Source organism: Silurus meridionalis, chromosome 22 (genome assembly GCF_014805685.1).
Source record: "Silurus meridionalis isolate SWU-2019-XX chromosome 22, ASM1480568v1, whole genome shotgun sequence".
In the NCBI taxonomy this organism is placed as follows: domain Eukaryota; kingdom Metazoa; phylum Chordata; class Actinopteri; order Siluriformes; family Siluridae; genus Silurus; species Silurus meridionalis.
Genome location: NC_060905.1, coordinates 18,329,712 through 18,350,568, shown reverse-complemented (window position 1 = coordinate 18,350,568; position 20,857 = coordinate 18,329,712). Strand labels below are relative to the sequence as shown.

Genomic DNA, 20,857 nt, shown 5'->3' with positions numbered 1-20,857 from the left:
GATTAATTTCACCATTATGGCACAACATTCATAATCTTTTCAATAATCTATTCTATACCGCTTCTACTCGATGTTAGCTTTTACATTGAACTCATTATAAAGATTGTTTTTATATCTGTGTAAGAACTCTTTATTGCAAAAAAAACACCATTTGCTCTCAAACTACATCCTATAAAAGATCAGCACCTTTATGCCATTTGGCAGACGTCTTTATTCAGCGTGATTTACAAAAGTGTGGCACAAGACCATACTCATTGTGTTTATCCCTAAAATTTAGACTTTGACTTTCACTTAATACAAAAATACATATAAAATTGTAAAAAGTATATATTTAAAAGAATAATAATAATACAAATAGATATAGATAGTTAGTCACCCAAATAATTTGCATGGTAAATTGAGTAAATATAATAAAGAATATAATACACTAGAATGAATACACTAACATATTTTTTAGTCAATACTTTTTTTTATATAAAACACATTTCCATAATTTTGCATCTTTTATAGAATTTGATGTGTTCTCAAATATTCCCTTTTTGCAAATATATATAATATGTATATATATAATAATAATTTTGTATTATATTATATATATATATATATATATATATATATATATATATATATATATATATAAATATATATAAAATAGTATTGATAATTGCGCTTTGCTTACAAAACTTAAGCGCATATATTGTGATCTTTCACACGTAGATCTGCTTCTGAAAGTTCTTCAGTTCCACAGGAATATTTAATAAGCAAAGCATTATTATCAGTACTATATAATGAATAAAAAAAATAGACGTAAAAGATTTAGAATGATGCAGTTTATAGTGAATACACTACACTCTTTATTTTCCGCAGTAAGTATTTCATTTGTTTTAATAACCTCAAGTAGGAACATGGAATTAAATATTAAACATCTCATAAATATTTCATTAATGTATTTGATGTAAGCAAATAAACTACAATAAAATACCTCAGCCAATGATCTGTTATCATTAGCAGAACACTGCACTCTTGCTAATTCTACTTCATAGTACCGCCTTGTGCAGGTAATATTACATTACATTTATAACAGTTTGGGTTACTTGGGAACCAAATCCCTCCTCTCACAGTCACTTTAGTGTACACTGGATTTTATCCTGTAAATGAAATAAAGAAATTCTCCAAAGTTCACTCAAAGTTGGGCCGAATGACTTTCATTGTCTCGTTGACAAGCTGAATGTAAGGATATATGATAAAAATATATATATAAAAAAACAAAACAATATAGAGCTGGCGTGACGTGTAGTGAGGACTAAGTGAGAATCCATCAGATAAGGGAACGTAATTAAAATGTCAGGCTGCTCAGAAGAACGAGTCAGCGTGTGACCCATCACAGCTTTACATAACTCATTTCTCCTGAAGTTGAACTAAGTGCTGATAAAGAAACTCACACGAAGTCCTTATACCTCACAAACTCACACCGAGTCCTTCCAGCGTGACACTTTACCCTTATCAGGGTTTTGATGAATGTACTAAAAAGGCATGTCATGAACACGAGCATTACTGAAGTGTTGGTAATCCACACTTGTGGTTATTGCTTTAGTGTAATCCCTGTTTGGCCATGTGGGAATAATAATAGTATTATAAGGCACTGTTCACTATAGTGCATGACTTGTCTCTACACCGTACTACCTGCTTATGTAATAAATGTGTAATAAACCTCACTGTTCCCTCACTGTTTGCAGAGATCATGTGCACATGTAGTGAAGCGACTTAGAAACAGCGGCAGCAGTGCTAACATCAAATGACAAAGACACTGCGAGAAAATCATGCACGAGTTTTTAAAAGCACAACATTAAGCAATGCGTATGTGATGCTTTACAGATATAAATTGCTATTACGCTTTATTGTTTATATAGTTTACAAACTTCACTATAATGCATATCAGAACAAGAACAAAGGCAAGGCAAATGATAAACTAATAAACTGTATAATAAACACTAATATAGCAATATAAATATAACATACCAATATGAATATGAGTATGTATTGTCATTTCTTTACTCAGATATAAAAAAATGATAAACACAGAAAATTAATTTTTAATCACTAGACACTGATGCGTGAAGTCTGCAATCAGCACCAAAATCCACCATGATGCAACACATCCGGCAATTAAAACCGTCCGTGTGGAAACATAGCAAAAGTTCCGATTGGTGTCCTGATGAATTTTTAGTCTTCATGCTTTATGTATTGTTTTGTTTCACTAATAATAAACATGCATTTGCATAAAGCATCCATATTTGTCCATGCACATGTTGATTAGGGTATTAAAAACATGAAAGGTACTTTTAGAACACATAAAAATGTGTGAATAAATATTTTAATCGATTGACAGGCCTAATGAATGTGTATATATATATATATATATATATATATATATATATATATATATATATATATATATATATATATATATATATAGGGTGTAATGGTACGGTATTCATAATAAGATTTTTCGGTACAGGGCTTTTGGTTCAGTACACATGTTCCCTCAGGAACATATTAAGTGGCGGACCACAATTTTGCTTAGTCTTTATCTTGAGTGCATTTTATTATTATTATTATTATTATTATTATTATTATTATTATTATTATTATTATTATTATTTAATAGTATTATTATTTTTATCATCATTATTATTATTATTCAATTCGTCACTGTGGCAACTTACTCCATACCTGAAATAAAATTTTTGCATGCATCAAAACACTGAAGAATCCATACCCAGGAAGTGGCTCGTGACTTTAACATTTTATGTAAAGTTTCAAGAATTTCTCTCAAAAGGAGAACAATCCTGACAATTCCATATATTAAGGGGGGAATAATTGAAGGATGAAAGGAATGAAGACATTTATTAAATGATGCTGAAATAAATAGAACAGTTAAGTAGATCATATCTTTAGAAAAAAATAATTAATGTAAAACACACACACACACACACACACACACACACACACACACACACACTTATATATACATCTATATTACCCAAATGGGGTCTAACAAATGTAAAAAAAACAACATTTTCCATTTATTTCATTGTATTTAATGAATTTCATTTGTGCCAATTTAATTAATTACTCAATTTAATCAATATAATTAAAAAGTATATTGCTTAATTTGATTTATTCTATTACATTTAAAAAAAATATTTTAGATATTATTTAACCAAGCAGGTGTTTTATTTGAAGTAGTTTTATTATAGATTACACATGTTAATAATAATAAACTGAGTTAATAAAAAAATACAAGCAATTTTATGTTTTGCATTTCTTCCCCCCAACTGTACTGAAATTGAACTGAACCGTGACATAAAAAGCATTTTCCCAAGCGTTGCACCACTAATATATATGTATGTTTAGTGAAATCTGTAGAAAACTGCATGGAAATAATTACAAATGATAACAAATTCGATTGATTATAACAGAATGTAAGCAAATGTGCTACAGACCATAATAGTGAATATGCGCTGCAAAAGTTCAGTTTCACTGAGTCTACTTCTGAATATTTGTGGTACTAAACAACATAATAATATGTCATGCAATACCACAAGTAATAACATTCAAAAGAAAAAATAAATATTTCCAGATGTGGCACGTCATTTTTAATTGCCTGCTAAACCCACTAGATCCATTTCTACTTTATTTGTTTTCTAATAACTAGAAACATTAACAATGATGTGTGTGTGTGTGTGTGTGTGTGTGTGTGTGTGTGTGTGTGTGTGTGTGTATATATATATATATATATATATATATATATATATATATATATATATATATATATATATATATGAAAGGTTTTGAATAATCTAATAAATGCTCATGTACTAAAGTGTTTTTTTGTGTAAAGCACTGCATTAAATAATCTATCGGTAGAGTTGGTTCTGGAAGTCCTGGTAGACCAGCGAGCATGATGGAGAGTTGGATGTTTATTATTTTGTGGATTTTCTTTATTACATATGTTCATCACTAGCCATTTTATAATAATAAAATAATAATAACCAAATGACCCATGGGCCATATTTTCGATAAGGACCGCTTTTATGATGTGTTACATTACATAGCGTGTGTTTTTTCACTGTTTTTATTTTGCATTAATATTGTATGGTGACTAATTAAAGATACATGATTTAAATATATAATCGCTCTCCTGTGCATTGGTTTCATTTGTAGCTTAAAACACAGTTGTACGAGTCTGAATTAAATGTTATATGATAATAAATTGCTATATCAAAATAATAATAAACTTTTTATATTTCTTTATATTTGTACTTTTATAATATAATAGTATATATATATATATATATATATATATATATATATATATATATATACATATTTATGCAATGAAGTCATTTCATTAGAAGCAGCATATGCATTCTGAGATTCTGCTGTACTAGTTATAGCCTGAATTGCCCACAGATGTTTTTTGTTTTGCGCACCATTCTTGGTCAACTCTACACCCCTATATTGTGTAAGATTTAAATCATTCAAAATTGTAGAATGAGCAGTTGAACTGTAAGAGTTACTATTAAAATGACCTGTAAGTGTACATAATCATTCAGTAAATCAGATGTGTGCCTTTTTCTAAACCTGAAGGACCCGTTTTATGATCGGCTCCCGGAATTCATCAGAACCTAAGCGACATATTTTCCCTGAACACTGAGACCTTGGTCATTCAGTGTGAGCGTGCTCTTGGCGCACATCATTTGTTTGGCCATGCTCATGCAAACTCGGCAGCAATTAGCATTTTTTGAGCCATTAAGGAGGTTCTAGTAGCCCTGAAACATTTGCCTGTGTCATTACCACAAAGTACAAAAAAGCCTTGACTTGGGAAATGTGCAGTAAAACACACACTGCAATTGCACGCACACGCACGCACACACACACACACACGCACGCACACACACACACACACACACACACACACACACACACATACATCCTGTGGAACTGTCTAATGGTCTTAGACATTGTAATGTTGTGTAATGTGTGTGTGTGTGTGTGTGTGTGTGTGTGTGTGTGTGTGTTTTAAAATATTAGACATTATATTACAATATTATGTATTGTAAAGTAAAATGCTATTTGAATTATATACAGTAAAAACAATTAACAAATGTTACATATGTACACACACACACACACACACACACATTATATATATATAGTCATTGTGTATATAAAAACATTATCTGGAATTTATTTAATCCTACACCTGTTTAAACTGAATATCACATGAGTAAGTACAGTTACATGCAAACACTGGTTCACACATTTTTTGGAATAAAGAATGGGAAAATATTTATATTGTACAATTTATTTTCATTTGTATAATGTATAAAATGAAATGCAGGTGAGGTACCATTCAAAATGTGAGATAAAATAAATAAAAAAATGAAAAGCTCTCGATACCATACGCCCGATTTAAACTGTGTATCCGTCAGAGTTATAACATCACATATAACAGGAAGGATGGGGAATGAATATTACATCTGAGCGGATGCTACTGCTAGTCACAGCACATGAAAGAATTATAAGAGAAACATATAAAGAGAAGATATGTGTTTTTTTCACAGTATCACTATCTATAATCTCACACTTACACTCTTACACTTACACCTGAACACACTACATTAGCGCTATAAAACCGCCCTTAGGCATGCAAACCTTAGCTTTCCCGCGATTATTAACTAAACATCAGTTTCTTTTTTCTTTTTAAACTGTATAAACATCTTCTAAACATCAGATGGATTCGAAAACCTTGCATAGGACCCATTCACATAAAAAAAAAAAAAACACAAAAATTGTGCTTTGCAAGAGCGGATATATTTTCCCAGCCGTAAATACTAACATGCAACAATTTAGGATCACAAATATGAAGAAAAACACCCTTCTCCTTATAAGGCCATGCAGAGGAACAAAACAGGCTGATATATTTCTTTTTCAGCCCCAGATATAGCCCGAGGGCAGAAGTGGAAGCTCCTCATGTAGCAAAGGAAAGAAAGATCACTTAAATATTTCTGTGGTACTGAAGAACTGATATGTCTCTTGTGTGTCTCATGTGTAGAGATGTACATGGAAAAAGAGTGAAAATATATATATATATATACTTATAACTAGATTTTATGCACAGAGGATTTACACATGAGCGAGATAAGCAGTTCTACAGTACAATGAAAGTATATAGGGGATTTTTCTTTCTCTTCTGTTTTTCTTTCTCTTTCATTTCACTATATTTATTATTATTTTTTTTTAGAAATTGTATTGTTTCAGAAAGAAATGGTAATTTATATATATATTTTCCCACACTTTTTATATAAGTAAAATCTTAAGTAAAAACAGCTTCTTATCTTCTGCGCTCGTAATTATTAGTATTTTGTTCCGCTCTACTATAAATGGCAAACTGGGCAGCGATCAATATGGTTTAAGCAACAACACCGAGAGTCCCACTAGAATTATTGCTAGTAGGTGAACGTTAAAGCCTCCAGCGTAGTGCTTTTGTGAAGAGGGGAGCTAAAATTAGCCGACACTCTGGCTTTGCTGAACACCATTAAGCAGTGAAAGGTCTGTTTTTATAGGAGCTGGTTTATGGAGGCACCCGAGCGCTCTCACCGTCTCAGCCAAGCCTCCCCTCCTCACATCCAGCGAGTCCTTGCCCTCGCTGCCAGAAATAGGAGCTGCACACTGACTCAGATAAACGCCTTTTATACGCCTCGTGCCTTTGATCAGAGAGCGCGGTCAGGCCGAGCCACCCAGGCCGTCGGAGCTGATCCAAAAGCAGGCAGGAACATGAACGCGGATGCTGTCCTCGTCAATGTGGCTCCGCTGTGTTTTCACTCAAGGTTACAGTCAGGAAATCGGAGTCAGACGGGCGCAAAAAAAAAAAAAAAAACCTTCAGACTTCAGTGTCTGCCAATTCTCACCCCTTTTTTAAAATAGTTTCTTAGAATTTGAAGCTTTTTTTCAGCTTAAGTACATTGCTACCACATTCCCTCTTCCCCCCATCACCCCCCCACACACACACACACACCCGTATGACCAAAGCGCAATTATGAAAATGTTACTAAAGCTAATTCATCACACTCATCTAATCATGCTGACAAGGTTGTCAGTTGACTAGGTGACGTTCCTTAAAATTGTTTTTAAAATCCCATATGAAAGATTTCCTGTTCTGCTGAGCACACGTGTGTCTACACACACACACACACACACACACACACACACACACACACACACACACACACACACCTTCCAGGTTAGCATGTCTTGTTGTGCCACCGGGAGTCGTCGAATGCACGTTCCCCCCATTGCACTGTGTTTAGGGGGTGAGTGTTAAAGCAGCATGAGCTCAAGGAGGAGCGTCCTCTCGCCGTGCAGCATTAATCAATGGAAATGACAACACGCCCGTCCGTGACGACAGCCCGGCTCACCTCCCTGCTTCTGCCCTAACTGAGGAGGTGGAGGCAGGCATAACTTTATTAATCAGCTCTCCTGATTAATTGTTATAAAGTGTCAGCCATAAATTTTCTTTCGATTTAATAATCCTGGCGGAAGACTGAGACGCTCCCCTCAACCCCCCCTCTCAACCCCTCCTCCTCCACTTTTCCCCCTGATCTGCGTTTTATTGAAGGCCGGAACGAGCTGATCTCTACGACGCAGGATCTCTGTTGCCCGCATGTTCTATTACTAATTATTGATTATCATATTTACGAACTACAATTATCATCGTAACGTATGCGAAACTCCTCGTAACACACACAAACCTGAACGCGTCCTCATGCTCAATGTACACTATAGACACGTCACAGCCGATCAGCTCCTTCATCTGTATTACCTGATTGTTACTTTTTTTTTCTCTCATCAGCTCATTAAGTTGTTTTTGTTAAAACGGAGGATTATATTAGATGCTCCAGCTCGACTGCGTTTTATATTAAAACATAAATCACCTCATAATCAATCAGTTTAGCGACAACGTTGAAACAAATCAGTGCGATCGTTATTTCCCGGCGAAACGTCATTAATATGATTTTTATCTGCGACAGCAGGAGGGTGGGCTGCTGGAAAAAGACGAGAACGCTTACATATTTTAAGGATCATTACAGGTGACCTCATCCATGCAGTGGAAAAAATTGTACACTGTTTTCATTTTTCGAACTTGTTTTTTTTGCTTCTGGAGAGGAGGAAAAGAAAACGGAACGCACGACGCCGCAGCTCGACTTTGGCGACAAGGTAAACGTTTGACAGTTGACATAAAGTCGTACGACATTGTATTAAGGAATGGATCGCTAATGAATTCTCGCCGCTCGAGAAGATATCGAGCGAATGCAATACGGCGTATTTGCTGTGAAATATCTGGAAGGAACGGTACTGGCATGTTAGACAAAGCCTTCGCTCATTCTTGTGAACGTGAAACACAGATTCTAGACACAAAATGTGGAACAAATCGCAACAGACTCGAATGTAACACAATATCCACGAAGGAGAAAGGAGCAAACAAATATTTTACTGTTAATGAAAATGTATATTAGTACTCTTTATTATTATTATTATTATTATTATTATTATTATTATTATTATCATTATTACTGTACAACAAAGTGTATAATTCCATAAGGAAAAAAAATGTCATTGCATAACCCAAATAGGAATAAATTCGGAGTCAGCAAAAATATTTCAAAAGTCGTTATCAGTATGCATTCATTTGGGGAAAGATCAGAGTATTCTGAGTTGGGTTCTGCACATGCATATTTCCTTTTCTTTGTCTTTCAGATAATTTGTGTCATTCACACCTGTGCAATATTTTTTTTTAGACTTGAGATCTCACACAATTTTTTTTAATAATATTTACATAAAATCACATCGCTACATCACCAACCAAATACTTACTGTGTTTCTCACAGGTTAGTGACACCTAAACATCTCCCATGAGTCGTATAAGTAAGTTTGCAAGAAATAGTATCTCAATTCTCCTAATTACGTTATTGTCAGTGGTCTAGATCTCGCTGGGTAGAGATGTGAATGGAAATGCACCAGAGTATTACATATATATATATATAGAGTATTTTTTTGTGGTCTGTGTCCGACCAATTAACCGGAAACCCCGACTTTGAATCCACACCCACTGTCAAGAGCTGCAGACCAATTTGTAAATGTCCTGTCAGACGGTGTCATGGTGTGGACAGGTGCATTGAGTGACTGCAGGCCGGGACGAGGCTGAGGATGGACAGGCGCTCTCCCTCCCCTCATTCTCTCATTTGCCATGGTCAAGGACACAGAGATGAACGCAGGCCCGGAGAGCGGCCATCCATCAGGGCAGATGGCTAATAGAAACACCCGATGACAATGATTATCATGACTGAAAACAACGGTCCATAAACATTCGGTGACGCACAGGGGGTTCTGGTGAAGAGAGGGACTGGGAATAAAGGGAATGGAAGAAAACAGGACAGTACAGATGAACCGTAACCGTTATGAAAAAGATGTTAAATGATATAAAGGATCTGTTGCCGTTGATTTATTGCTGTGAATGAAACACCTCGGCATGTTTGATTGTAGAAAACTGACTGTCAATGACAATGAGAAAAAAATCAATTCAGCATTGGATTTGTATTTCCTTTTTATCTAAAAAAAGTAATTAGCAATATTAAAGTATGGCACTATAATGTTGTGTTACCAAATGTGGTCAAATTGTGTATAATCAGTCACTTGATTGAAAAGTAAATCATTAAATTGGTTAAAAAAAATTGTCAATCAAATTGGGACAATATTGTAGATTAGAAATGTGTATAGATTGCGAGCCCATGTTTGTGAACTCAATATGAAAGAACAATGACGGTGGAAACAAGATCAAAACAATTTGTTGGTAAATTCCATTGAAAACAAAAATCGAATAACACTTTTTGTTAAAAAAATTGTTTTATTCACAGTAAAATGTAGAAAACATTTCAAATGTTAAAACAAAGGAAATGTACCATTTTATGGAAAATTTAAGATCGTTTTAAATTGGATGGCTGTCCCCCAAAAAATTAGGATGTGTGTGAAATGTAAATATCATTTTTTATTCATAGTAGAACATAGAAAACATATCAAATGATGAAACTGATGAAATGTACTATTTTAAGTACATTTGATGATCGCAACATGTCTCAAAAAGTTGAGACGGGAAACAAAAAGGCAGGAAAGTAAGTGTTACTAAAAAGGAACAGCTGGAGGAACATTTTGCAGCTAATTAGGTTAATTGGCAACAGGTCTGTAACATGAATGTCTATAGAAACAGTGTGAGGAGGAATGGGGGTGTAACTTGAAGTTGTGTAAAAATGGATTTCGGAAGAATTCTAGCAAAAGTATGTAGTGAAAGATGGAAATAGTAACTAGAACAATCTGACACTAGCTGTTATGTCTGTTGTATAAACATAGTAAACAAACAATGGCTGTGAAATAAAAATGAACAAAATGAACCTTTTCCTCAGATGTGTAAGTACACTCTTTCAACTGCTAACGAAACGAGTTCTACAATATTACAAATTTTAAAAAATGATCACTGAGTCACAATACTGAACTCGAGTTGAAAAATTCAAGCTAGCAGATGAGGCTAACAATGATTCAGATACAGTAGCTTGTAGCTGTTAAGAATTTCATACAAACAAGGTGAAGGCATACTGACAATGGAAACAAGACAACAGTGTCAGGAATATGAACTTTTACCTCAGATGTGCAAAAAAATTACATTTATACTCAGAATTATGCTACAGTTACATTTTGTAGCAAGGATTTTGAAAGACACTTCAGCTACAGCTAGCTAGTGGACAATGCTAATAATTAACCCAATACACCTTATGGCGAAAATTATTGGGACACCTCACTATTCTAGCCATTTGTGGTTCTTCCCGAATTCTTTGACCACAGACATACAGTTGTATAGGCTGTCTTTGGATGTAGAAGCACATCAATGGTATGAGACCCAAAGCCATTCCACCATGACAATTTCCCTGTGCACAAAACCGGTGGGTTTGTACTGGAAGATCGCCTGCTATAGATCTCCAAACCTGTTGAACACCTTTGGGATGAATGTGAACGCTGACAGCACCCCAGACCTCCTCACTTCACCTAGCTCACTTCACCTTGGAGCACAAATCTCCACAAAATCTAGTGGAATCTAGTAGAAATGTGTAGGGTTATTTTAACAGCAAATGGGGTCTAAGTGTGGAATGGGATGTTCAAAAAAGAAGCACATACCAATCTTATTATCAGGTGTGCCCAAACTTCCCATATAGTGTACTGTAGCTCAATGCTGTTAATGCAACGGAGAAGTGGAAACAGATGCCTTTGCATCTGTTTCCACTATGAAAATAACAGAAAATGACACAGAAACAAGGTTTGTAGCAATACATTTCCATTTGATGGTAGCAATTAGCTAGCTGAACCTAAGACAAGTATTTTATACCCATTATATGAAGACTCAGTAGCAAAGAAAAGCAATAAAGACTAAAATTACACTTTACTTACACGTTAGCAAAAGCTGAACAAACTTGCATGATACTTAGGCGTGTTACTATACTATTACAACTCCAACCTGTGTAGAAACATGAACATGCTAAACCCATTTAAATGTTGAAGTCATGTATTGCACAAGACGTGAAGGATAAGATTGGTGCAGTGTTCTCCAGACACCTCTTGCAATGATGGTTAACATTTCTATATATAAAAAAACTAGCATTACAGAAACATTTGTCTTCACATTGCTGCAATAACACATCCTGTAGCAGTTTCTGTCGAGACGTTCAGATACAGAAAACCTCACGTTCCTGACACTCTTAAAAACCGCAAGGCCTATAAAAAGCAATGTTTGATCGAAGTTAAAATTGTTAGCTGGGGTACGTGCACCGCTGGGTCAATGCTAGACGAGAGATAAAAGGATGACACGGTGAAGGAAACAATGAGACGAAGCGCAGAAGGAAAGCATTAAAGAATTCGTAAAAAAAAAAAAAAAAAAAAAAACAGATCTGCATGCGATAAAGCTTTATGGACAGTGCCATTGCTATAACAACAGCGAACACACTTTACTACAACAACCAAAAGGTCTTCTTCTGTGGGGAAAAAATATATCCGAACCATTTTCTCACACGCTACATATTTTTTTATTACGCTTATTTTTCCATTGGCTAAAAAAAAGAAACGAACGCTGGTTAAAAAAAAAAAAAAAAAAACGTTTTAAAGCAGGAAAGCAGATTTTCACACATCGAGCTCTTTTTCGCTTTCTCTCTCTTTTTCGAATGTTTTTGTCAGCGCACAAAACCACCCTCCGCCCAAACGCACCACTCCGCACCCCCATCAGTTTAATTACCCAACATTTGTCTCAGTTTTCTTGAGCTGCGTTTGTTTATCCTGGTGTCATGCCTGACATTGGCCAATTAGTGCAGTGGAACAGTTTAGCCCGAGCAGCAGAGATGCGGGAACGCAGGCAAGATGTTTGCTCGAAGCGAGCGGGAGAGCGCAGGAAAAATTTCCAGCAAGGTTGATAACCCCGCTGCCGCATTACAGTAACGATTGATGCATCTTCTCACTACCTTTAAATTAAACGCATTTATATAGAGGATATGGGAAATTCCACTTGTACAAAGAAAGCAAAAATAAAATGAAGTGAACGACGGAGGTGTGTCAGAGGACGCATTTAGTGAGTCTGCGAAAAAGAAATCTGTCTCGCGTTTGCATTTCCATGCATTTTGAAAACATTGTTCGTACACGCATGCAGACTCACGTCTTTGTGAGCGGCATGGTGAGAAAACAGTGACACCCTGCCTTTTGATGAAAAACACCCCTGCACTAATAGTCTCTTTAGATGTCTTTCAAAGGCGCTGTTATGCTGAAATTAGAATATTTATCTCATTTTGATGCCGGCGGAGTGATTGATGCGTTCTACATGCCACGCTTCAGGTTCTGGAGTATATGAATCTGAAGAGCCAATACATCTCCGGCAAGATAAGCCATTTTTGCCCACTCTTGCATGCACTGGCATATCACAGAAGGTGAGTATGCACACTTCCGAAAGAGAGAAAGAAGAGACTTGACATCCACATTTCACACTGTTCACCACAATCCAAGTCCAAACAATACAATAAACCAGCAACCACAGGTGAAGGAAATATTCACAGCTGTCTGCGAAACCTCTTGGCCTGAAAGACGGAAAAAAATAGATGTGTCTGATGAAATAGAACATACTTTTCAAAACTCATCATAAATGTTTCACCAAAATCTTACTCATTTATCAAAAACTGAATAAAAAAAAAAAAAAGATTTTTAGTAAATCTAAATAATAGGAAGGTCTTAGCTTTGGGGTTAAGGCATTGGACTCTGGAGCCAAAGGTCACAAGCCAAATCTGAGCACCACCAAGCTGCTATTGATGGGCCCTCGAGCAAGGCCCTTAACCCTTAACTGTTTAGTAGTACGAGGTTGTATCAAAAAGTTTCGAGACTAGTTCTATTTACAAAAAAAGTACTTTATTTATCTATGTTTACACACCATCACCTTCAAAATAGTCCCCTTACACAGCATTGTTCCTGCCACTTTTGGAATATCTCCTAGAAGTCTTCTTTTCAAAGCATGTCAAACACCTTCTGCTGTTTAGGCTGGATCTCCACAATGGTGTCAAAACAGCGACCTTGAGCTGATCTTCATCTTCAGGAAGAGGGTGAAGTTTATAGGAGCCAAATCTGGAAGTGAGATCATGTTGTTTCCGGCAAGAAACACATGTGAGGAGAGCTCAGTGAGAGGACAATGTCTTTTGGCACAATGACTTATGAAGTTCTGTGTTCCCTGTGACTGTGCGTGCATCCTTGTGCTGCCATCTTTTGGCGTGTTACAAAATTAGCCTCGAAACATTTTGTTACCACCTCGTAAGTCATAGATCATGTAAATCACTCCTAAGTGCATTTGTACAGAAAGTGTCATGTTTAACAAGCTGGCGGTGATGGAAATTTGCTGGCTAATGATGGAAATTTTTTATTAAACATTTGGTTTCATAGTTGAAACATGTGGCCTAGGACTACTATGTAGACAAAAGACCACTACAGCGTCGTGTGATTTAGCTATCTGGGTATGTGGTACCACAAGTGGTGCGAGAGGAACCAAAAGCTAGGCAAGTGAACCCTAGCTAACTGGTGCTCCCATCAGCACTACTGGCTAATGTGCACTCTCTGGAAAATAAAATGGACAATCTTAGACTCTGACAAACAACCCAGGCTAAAACAAGGAACTGTTGTGTGCTTATCTTCACTGAAATGTGGCTACAGCTATCCAGATACAGACTCTAACATCGTATAGTGGGATAGTTACACTGAGACTTCTGGTAAGAGCTGTGGTGGCAGACTTTGTGTTTACATAAACAATGACTGGTGCATCAACACCACTATAGTTGCTACCCACTGCTCACCACAGCTGGAGTTTTTTTCATTGTGGTGAAATCCCGGCTGTATTATCTACCATAGGAATTCACAGCTATTATAGTTGTAACAGTGTACATTGTACATACATTGTACATACACTGTAGAACTTCATAATACAATCAGTGAGCAACCACCTAGGACAATCAGACCACCTCGGCATGCTTTTACTCCCAGCATACAGGCCACTGATGAAGAGCTCCAAGCCAGTACAAAGAACCATCAGAGTTTGGCCAGAAGAAGCTACTTCAACCCACTTCAACGTGCACAGACTGTGACATGTTCAGGAAAACCAGCACATTTGTCTGGACGAAAACACAGACTCTGTGACTGGGTACATAGAGAAATGCATTAAGGATGTCACAGTGGAAAAAACCTATCATCACATGTGCTAACACGAAGCTGTGATGACAGGTCTTGCTCAGAAAGAGAGATGCTGCCTTCAAGTTGGGAGTAGAAGAACCTCTCAGGTCAGCAAAAGCTCAGCTTTTCAAAGTCTTGATGACTTTGCAAAACAGCCATATACACAGAAAATTAACAATCAGCTCTGTGATATTAAGGACCCCAGATGCATGTGGCAGGGCATTCAGGCCCTAATTGACTACAAATTCACATCACAAGCCAACAACAGTGACCCCATCTCCCTGACATGTTAAATGACTTCTAAGAATGATTTGAAGCTCTAAACACACAAGCATACAAGTCCATGCCCACCCCTGAGGAGCAGGTGCTCTGCCTGGATACTACCGATGCGAGGAGGACAATCTCTAGAGTCAACCCATTGAAAACTGTAGGCCTGGATAAGGGAACGTGATCTGACCAGATGGCAGGTGTCCTCACAGACATTTTCATCATCTCCCTGAGCCAGGCTGTAATTACAAAAAACAAAAAGACCACTATCATCTCTGTGCCGAAGAAGTCAATGGTAAGTTGCACTGACTCCCATCATGATGAAGTGCTTTGAGCATCTAGTCAAGAGGCACATTCACTCATCTCTGTTCACCTCACTGGACCTATTCCAGTTTGCATACCCTTCTAACTGCTATCTCCTTCACACTGCATCCTGTCCTCTCACAGCTGGACACAGAGGACACATATGTCAGAAAGCTGTTTGTCATCCCCCAGCAACTGGTGAGTAAACTCTCTCTACTGGGACTCAACACTCCACTCTGCAAATGGATTCTAGACTTCCTGACAGAGAGACCACAGTAAGTGCGCAACAGGAGCAGAACATCAGTCACCATCACACTGAGCACAGGTTCCCCCAAGGCTGTGTTCTCAGCCCACTGCTGTTCAGTCTCTTAATGTAGACAAAACACAGGAGGTTGTTGCAGACTTAGGGAAAGGATCAAGTGTTCACCCTCCCCTGCTCATCAGTGGCTCAGTAGTGGAGAGTCAGTAGCACCAAGTTTCTTGGTGTACACATCTCTGACCTCCTTAACTGGACTACCAACACTAACTCCACTGTGAAGAAGGCCCAACAATGTCTTCACTTTCTATGGAAGTTAAAGAGAGCCAGCCTCCCACCACCCATACTTACCACCTTGCACATAGGTACTGTGGAGAGCTTCCTGGCCATCTGCATCTACAGTATGTGTGTTTCGGAAACTTCAAAACCTTTGAACAGCAAGACCCTACAGCACATAGTAAGGACAGCTAAAATGATCATAGGGGTCTCGCTCCTCTCTATCCAGGACATCTTCAATACATGCTGCATACCCAGAGCCTCTACCATTGTGAAGGATCCCTCTCACTCCTCCCACAGACTGTGCACTCGCACTTTACACTTTACACTTACATTACCTGCATTTCAACCTCATTTATCACATCTACCCCATATTTATCGCACCTTAACTCCGATATGTTTCTTATTTACTCTTTATTTATGTTAAATGTTTACTCTTACTGTTCACTGTTACTGTGCACCTTGGTTTTTTGGTTTCATTCTTTTGTATACTGTGTATATGAAAGAATAACAATGAAGCTTTAGTTGAGTTAAGACAAAAACAAAAAAACAATAATTGTAAAATGCCATATTATTAAAACCCCCTGGCAAAATATCGTGCAGTTCTACTGGTGCCACTAAAACAGCTCTGACTAGCAAAGCCTGGACACACAAGACCTCTAACGGCACGAAGATGTTATCATCAGATAATTAGGCCTCCATGGATTGGACTTCTTGTCCAGTATGTCCACGGATTCTTTATTGGGTTGAGGTCTATGGAAATGGAGGTTAAGTCAACACCTTGAACTTTTTGTCATGTTCCTTCAAACATTCTTGCAATATGGATGTGCAGAGAGCATTATCTTACTGGCAGAGGCAATGAGGCATCCTGTTTTTTTCTGGTACATTTGGGAAATTTGGGAAGTGAATATTCCAAGTGAATACTGCTCCACTCTCTTATTATTCGTATTCTTATTCTCCTTCTACCATTGCTCCACTGAACTCTCCATCCTCTGAATTTCTCCACTGATCCCTCTATCCTATAAATATGTTTCACTGTCCTCCCCATTCCCTACCAATTCTCCACTGATCCCCCATCCTCTACTACTCCTACACGGATCCCTCCATCCTCTACTTCTCCTACACTGATCCTTTCTTTCTCTACCACTGCTCCATTGATCCCCCATCCTTTATTACTCCTACATGTATCCCTCCATCCTTCACTACTTTTCCACTGATCCTTAAATCCTGTACCACTGCTCCACTGATCCCACCATCCTCTACCACTGCTCCTCTGATCTCTCTATCCTCTAAATTGCTCCACTCATCCCTCCATCCTCTACCACTGCTCCACTGATCTCTTATTATTATTATTATTCTCCTTCTACCACTGCTCCACTGATTCCACCATCCTCTACCACTGCTCCTCTGATCTCTCCATTCTCTAAATGTGCTCCACTCATCCCTCCATCCTCTACCACTGCATCACTGATCCCTCAGTCCTCTATCACTGCTCCACTGGTTCCACCATCGCTCTTGGTTCATAGAGACAAGCTTGTTTTTTTTATTTATCTAACTATTTTCTCTCCCGACACAGTTTTAGACTGATATTATTAGAATAGGTATTATTAGTATTCGTATTATTTGGTAGTAATAAACCAGTATCAGAAAATACTGGTCTATAATAAAGTCTTTAATGATATACACTTCAAGACACTTTCTAAGTGGATGAGTTCGTTTGCCAAATGCATTAATGTAAATATATTAGATCAAATTAAATTAACTCTTTTATCCCTTATTTTCTTCTGAGGTCACTATGGTATAGTTTAATATGCATGTACACGTTAAAATTCATAATTTCACTTTAAAAAATGCTTTATTATCCCATTATGAAAAATTATGGAAATATGTATATTTTTAAGACAGTAATGGAAAAATGGAAGATCCTGGAAAAAAAAAAAAAAAAAAAGTGTCTTTCAGGCGTAGGGAAATTGCACGTAACTCAATGGCATCCGATTGAATTCTTCTAATGATCCTAAAAGAAATGATTTTCATAATTGATCAAATTATAATTACCGAAATCATGTCCAGGTCATTTGACCTGAGAGCAAATCAGAAAACGCAAACTCTATAGATAATAGCGGTGTTCGAAACCAAAAGGTGCTTTTCTGGTTCATATCACATTTTCTTCATATATTATGAGCGAGAAAATCCTGTGTGTGTCATGAGAAGGATAATTATTTTAGCTGCATTACAGTTTAAAATTCAACCATGTGAAGAAACATTTTTTTCTTTCATTTTCATTAAGATATCTACAATACAACAACAATAAAAAAATGTATAAAAGAAAGTATACATTTGGTTCCTATACGAGGTGGTATCAAAAAGTTTCACCACTAATGGTGTAAGCGCTGCTGACCACGTCTGCGATTTCATCACGGACAGCAAGTTAGAACAAAAGAGAAAACGTGAAATTCTGTCAAATCTGCCAAGGAGACGTTTAACATAACGTACTTTTAACATGGCATGCGTGCTTCAAGAGGGGAAGAACATCAATGGAAGGTGTCTAGAGATCAGGAGGACCTTCAACAAGGTCAACCCCCGAAAATGTCAAAACCATTCGGCAACTCGTGCATGATGATCGTCCGAGAACAATCCACATGATCTCACTTCAGCACCCAACCTATTTGGCAAATACGCCTCCTGTGGACTTTGTTCTCTTTCCGAAGATGAAGCTCCAGTTTAAAGGTCTTGTTTTGACACCATTGCGGAGATCCAGTAAGAATTGCAGAAGGTGTTGAACATGCTACAAAAAGAAGACTTTCATGACACATTCCAGAAGTGGCAGAAACGCAGGGAGGCGCTGTATTGCTGTGTAAGGGTACTGTTTAGAAGGTGATAGTGTGTAAACATATAGATAAATAAAGTATTTTCCTTTAAACAGAGCCAGTCTCGAAACTTTATGAAACCACCTTGTGAGTTCCTTATAATTCTTAGTTCTAACTCTTTGAGATGTTATGATGAAGAAATCTTCTGAGAAACCAGACTCAAAAGGAAAATTCATCCTCATCACAGAATGTCCATTCATTACACTTCCACCATTGAGGTGTTTTGTTAAGCCATTGTTGCAGACTGTTGATATTCATTCCAGTCCAAATCCATCCTCAAAGTTCTTACTACCGTCCATCCGGTCCATTGTCTTGTCTGTAGCGGAAGCGTTCGGCTCCTGTCTGAGACTCCGTCACAGCCTGAGGAGAGTGTGTAGCCTGTGGCTTTCCAGCTGAGCCCGGAGCTCCCAATCACACACGCTCATGTCACCCTGCGGCAGCAGTCTCGAACACTTACGCTCACAGTGCGAGGTGTTTGTGTGTGTGTGTGTGTGTGTGTGTGTGTGTGTGTGTGTGTGTGTCAGAGCAGTAGCTCCGAGCATACTGAAAGGGAAACGTATACATATACAACACAGAACACTGCATGATTTGATCTAACGCATCATACAGAATTAACGTCTGCTCCGTCCATAACAACCTGCTTCATTAAAAGATTGTAGAAATGATTGAAAATGTTATTTAGGGCATTTTTTTTCCGTCGACAGAGAGAAAAAAGGATGACAGGAAAGGAGAGACAGAGGAGAAGAATGGAGAGAAGAGGAGTGGATTGAATAGAATTCGAGAGGAGAGGAGAGGAGGGCAGGGTTCACGTGTATGCGGCGCTGCCGCAATGCGAGTGGGCATCAGGCAGATGGACTGTTGACACTGACATAAGGGAAGAAACAACAAAGTCGAACCGACAGGGACGGTGGGAGATGAAGGAGTCAAAAAAATACATCTTCCTCCTCCTCGCTGACATTCTGTTGGGCTTGACCTTACCATGCTGGAGCCGTGTCAGAGCCCGAGTACAGACCGACAGCCTCGTCTTCAGTTAAAAGGTCTGATGCAGCTCCCTCACCCCGCAACATAACACACGTCTGCTCTATATACGCTCTCAGCCTTCATTCCACTCCAGCGTCTCTGATGGCTGCTCAGGTCACGACTTTCAGCATAGAAATATGATATTTATCAAAAACTCGCGGCTTCACCGGACGGCATTGCATCAGGAATAGCGATTCGAATGCGAATTGTTTTTCTCAATCAAGGTGACAGCAAATTTTATTAAAAAGAAAAAATATTGATACCCTTTAGGCGGCTGAAAATGATCTTATAGATAGATAGACAGATGCAGACAGATAGAGACACACATATAAACAGATATACATGAAGACATACAAGCAGGTACGCATATAGGCAAACAAACAGACATGTACACATTCAGATAGACAGACCGACAAACCAGAGCTGGCAAAAATACACATATCTTCCAAGTAGAAGTGTAGATACTCATGTTTTAAAAGACTCTGGTAAAAGTTAAAGTTCTGACTGCACTTTTTCACTCAAGTTGAAGTAAAGAAGTTTTGGCTCTGATATGTACGTAAGTAAAAAGTAGTGATTATTACTAGTTTTAGTGTCACGCTGGTAACTGAACCTGTATAATAATACAAAAGAATTTTAAATGTTATCTTATGAATGTTTCCAGGCTGAACATCCACCATATAGAACACAAGCAGAGAAAATACGATGATGATGATCAGGTGATCAGGAATATCTCTGTTTACATTACTGACTCCCTCTGTCCAGTGCTTAAAATGAATAGGGGGTCCCAGTTGTTGTGTAATTCATATATCTTTTACAAAAATAATCTTGGGGACCCCCCTAAGTCTATTTTTTACTTGTCATGGGGGGGGTTTCTCTCTTGATGCCTTCTGCTGTGCTGGTTGTTATCTTCATAAACTAGTGTACATCTTTGGTGTGTGAGAGCCAGAAAATGATACACTAGTGGTAGATTGAAAAAGCCACACGATGACATGTAAGAAGTAGAAAGTACAGA

At 37.6% G+C, this 20,857-nt stretch overlaps 1 long non-coding RNA gene across 1 annotated transcript in view; it reads left to right on the top strand.

Annotated features, from left to right (window-relative positions):
- The window catches only part of LOC124376033, a 6,213-nt gene extending 3,975 nt beyond the window's left edge, over positions 1–2,238 (top strand). Inside the window, exon 3 of the long non-coding RNA XR_006923759.1 lies at positions 1,737–2,238. This is a non-coding gene — a long non-coding RNA (uncharacterized LOC124376033). The remainder of the gene's footprint in view (positions 1–1,736) is intronic.
- The last annotated feature ends 18,619 nt before the right edge of the window (positions 2,239–20,857 follow it).